Source organism: Carlito syrichta, unplaced genomic scaffold, assembly GCF_000164805.1.
Source record: "Carlito syrichta isolate Samal-C Ts95f unplaced genomic scaffold, Tarsius_syrichta-2.0.1 Scaffold316039, whole genome shotgun sequence".
NCBI classification, from domain to species: Eukaryota; Metazoa; Chordata; class Mammalia; order Primates; family Tarsiidae; genus Carlito; species Carlito syrichta.
Window position 1 is genome coordinate 252,966 of NW_007260135.1, and position 4,659 is coordinate 257,624.

Here is a 4,659-nt window from a genome sequence, read left to right on the forward strand (position 1 = left end):
AGACCTACCTGGGCAACTTGGCAAGACCTCATCTCTACAATAAATCAAAAATTAGTCGGGCGTGGTAGCGTGCGCCTATAGTTCCAGCTACTTGGAAGGCTGAGGCAGAAGGATCGCCAGAGCCCAGTAGGTTGAGGCTGTGGTGGCCAGGAGCATGCCAGTGCACTTCAGTCTGGGCGACAAAGTGAGACTCCAACTCAAAAAAAAAAAAATCTAGAAACAAATATATGAGAAAAACTGTGACTTCAAATTAGGCAAAGATGTATTAGATAGGATGCAAAAAGCATGAGATATAAAAGACAAGTGGATAAATTAGGCTTAAGCAAAATTACAACATTTCATTTTTCAGAGGGTGAGTTAAGAATGAAAAAGCAAGCTAAACACTTGGAAAAAATATTTAAAACATGTATTTGTGACCTGAATATATAAAGCACTCTTACTGTAGAAAAAAAAAGGAAAGAAAAGAAAATGGTTTGTTTTTTGGCTCAGCCTATAATCCCAGCACTTTGGGAGGCCGAGATGAGAGGATTGCCTGAGCCTGGGGGTTCAAGACCATCCTGGGCATTTGGTGAGACCTCATCTCTACAATAAATCAAAAAATAAGCCGAGCATGGTAGCACACGCCCATAGTTCCAGCTACTTGGTAGGCTGGGGTGGAAGGATTGTCTAAGCCCAGCAGGTTGAGGCTGCAGTGGCCGTGAGTGTGCTACTGCACTCCAGCCTGGGCGACAGAGTGAGACTCCAACTCAGAAACAGAAAAGAAAATGGCCTAGAAAAGAAAATGGTCTATTTCTTATACATGAGCGCTCTCTAGTATATGTTATGATTTTAAAGTTATTCTATGTATGTATTTATTTTAGAGATAAGGTCTTACTCTGTTGCACAGGCTGGAGTGCTTTGCTGCAGTCACAGATCACTGCAGCCTAGCTGGAACTACAGGAATGTACCACCATGCTCGGGTAATTGTGTGTGTGTGTGTGTGTAAGTGTGTTACTATAGTGAGGCAAATTAACATATCCATTATCTCACATAGGTACTCATTTTGTTTGTTTGCTTTTGTGACAAGAGCAGCTAAAATCTACTCATTCAGCAGGAATCCTAAATACAATCCAATTTCGTGGCCTATAGCCCCCATGTTGAACATTAGACTTGCTCATCCTATATATCTGCCAGTTTTTATGCTCTGACCTGCGTTTCCTCTCTCGTCCCCACCCTACAACAAATTATAAAAATTAAAGATGAAGCCGGGCTCGGTGGCTCAGCCTGTAATCCCGCGCCTTTGGGAGGCTGAGGTGAGTGGACTGCCTGAGCCTGTGAGTTCGAGACCCACCTGGGCAGGCGAGACTGCATCTCTACAATAAATCAAAAATTAGCCGGGCATGGTAGCGCGCGCCTGTAATTTCGGCTACTCGGAAGGCTGAGGCGGGAGGATCGCCGGAGCCCAGCAAGTCAAGGCTGCGGTGGCCGGGAGCGGCCACTGCACTCCAGTCTGGGCGACAGAGTGAGACTCCAACTCAAAAAAAAAAAAATTTTAAATGAACTACCGTAATTACAAAGTGGAGGAGCAGAACATGAGGCAGATCCCCTGACCTCCGCTTGCCCACCCCATCTCTAGTAGAGGCCATGGTGCACCGCCAAGATCCCCCTGGGAATATGGCAGCCACCGTCTCTCAGCTGAGTCTCTCAGGGACTAGCCTTCCGCCGAGAAAAGCCATAACCCAAGGTCATGCCCCCTTCCTGGAAAAGCCCATAGCCACAGATTGGTCGGAGTGAGAATATAAAAGTCAGCCTTTGACTCCTCATAATATTCAGATGTGATGACATAAACATGCAAAATATTAAGAATGCTTGGGATTCATTGAGGAAAAAATGCCAGCTAGATATCACTGAAAATAGTTGTCACTTTGTAAAATGGCATATAGTCAAGAACCCCTTCAGCTTACTAAGGTGCTTTTTACCAGAGGCCTCTTAGAGCAAAAAAGATGTTTTAACATTTAGAATACAAAAATTTACGATGGAATTTTCGGCTTTATTTGTTTTTGAGGATGTGAGACATTCTTTCCTAAATGTAAGAAAAACATACAAGACCAAACCTTGCCTTTTAAAGAAATATGACCAGAGCAAATGATCAGTTTGTTATGATCAGGCAGCTATTTAAGGGCTGCTGTTTAGAGGCAAGGAATCAAAAAGTCAGAGGGTAAAACACCTTGAGTGTGACACCAGCATAGCGTGACACCAGCATTTCTCTTGAAGTCTTGTTTGAGAATCAGGCCATACCTTTCAAGCTCTGTGTTAAATAGAAAATATCACCCTTTGGTCCATTCTCCTTAGCAAGGCGAGCCCTGAGGGGGACTCCTAGATTGTGTAACAAACGGGAAATTTTGAGAGAGCTGGAAAGCATCTATTTTGGCTGAAAATGTCAAAGAATACAGAAATTACCTGAAGATTCCTGAGTTTTGGAATGTAAACCCTCACTATTGTTTTGTTTCCCTCAATCTTTATAAATGACAGTGTCCATTCAGATGTGTACTCTAGAAACCAGCCCACATGGAATTTCTAGAAACTCCATCAACTCAAGAATTCATCTAGTGAAATCCTCTATCTAAAAAATGGCACTAAGGAACATTTGGTGGAATAGTATGATGGTCGCCACCTCATTGTTGACATAAAGAAGCCACCATACCCCCCAAATACTTATCAACTTGTGTCAGGGCTCTGTCATCTTTAAACACACCTGAGACTTCTCAATCCTAGTCATTACTTCAGCCATTCATCAAACACTTATTCGATGTGTCCTGTGTCGTACAGTGTCAATACAGCGCTTGACTCTAGGGAGATAATAAATGAGATAAACATGACCCCTGCCCTTGTGGAGCTTAGTTTTATGGGGTCCACGTCTTCACTGAAAACTCGCAGTGTCTGTGTGACACCGAATGGTCAAAAGTTTCATTTATTTATCATTCGCTTACCATAAAGAAAGTTCTTTCATTTGTTCTAAAACTATTTCAATGAAAACCCATCTATCAGACCTCTCCACTGGGTCCACCACCATTCTTGGTTTCCGCCTGAAGAAACTGGTATCACAGCTGGGGAGACAAAATGCACAAGTGAACCAGCCCAAGAGAGCTACTAAGCCATTCGTTTGCTGTTTGGCCTGGAGTGCTGCAAAAATTAAAACAGGCAAAGCCTTACCCTGAGAGAAGCATTTGGACTGACAGCAGTGGTTCCAGGAGGCTAGAACATCACCCACCAAAGTGAAGGAAAAGCAGGTGCTTGTAGAGTCACCTTGGGTCAAAGCATGAATCCATATCAAATCCTGCTTTTCAGAAAAATGTATCCATCCCAAGCTCATTCACAGATTCACAGGTGCTCCCCTGTGGTTAGAAATGCATCCCCAAACACAAACCTCCCCTCAGATTGTTGGGGGGGAGCACAGCTTATTCCTAGGGGTTTACTCTAGAGTGGTTCTGAAGAAAGTAGAAACTTGAATTACCTGTCTGAGGCGATACCCCTGAGATCATAGCAGTACTCACTCGTTTGTGGGGTGCACCCTGCGTGTCAGGCACTGTGCTTGGCCTTTTGCTACCTCGTCTCGACAAACCACCTCTTACAGTCTCTACTCACCACCTGAAGTCACTGAGGCTCCTGGGGATTAGAGTATCCAAGGTGATGGAGCTAATAAACAGCAGAGTTGGAATTCTAACCGACTTTCAGATTCCAAATGCCAGGCTTTTTCCCCTAGACATGTTCTTTGAAATGAAATCCAAAAGTGTTGCACAGATTTTCCTGTTTATTCATTCTGTTTCTTCTGTGACATGTTGCTTCTGGTCTCTCCAGGTCTCATCTGGTATTCATGGAAGCACTTATCACTACTGTCTCCGGGTTAAATGGTCTGTTCAGCTATCTCTGTTGTAGAGGCTCCCTTAAGTATGGGAAGTGATAAGCTTGGTTTTACTGTCCATCCTTCTGATGTAAAGCTTCTCTTTATATCTTGTCTATAATAACCTCTGTCACAGCCGGGTGCAGTGGCTCAAGTCGGTAATCCTAGCTCTTTGGGAGGCTGAGGTGAGAGGATTGCCTGAGACCAGGGGTTCGAGACCAGAGTGGGCCTTGTCTCTACAATAAATCAAAAAATTAGCCAGGTGTGGTGGCACCTGCCTGTAGTTCCAGCTACTTGGAAGGCTGAGGTGGAAGGATCGCCTGAGCCCAGCAGGTCGAGGCTGCAGTGGCCATGAGTGTGCCACTCCACTCCAGCCTGGGTGACGGAGGGAGACTCCAACTCAAAAAATAAAAAATAAAATAACCTCTGTCATTTACAGAAACTGTCTCAGTTAGACCTGGCCTTTCTTAACCTACATTCAAGTGGAATTCACTTGTTCCAATAACCATGAATACATCGTTAATAACTGGCTAACGTAATACCCACCAATTAGAGCCACATTAACTCGCCACAGTTCTGTACACCTTTTATGCATGTCCTTTCATAATTCTATGTCTTCACTCAAGCAGTATTGTTCACCTGAAATTTCTTTCCCCCATTCCTTCACTTGGCAAACATCCTTTCATTCATCAGGATGTAACGCAAAATAAATTTTTTTTTTTTGAGTAAGAGTCTCACTCTGTCGCCCAGACTGGAGTGCAGTGGCCGCTCCCGGCCAC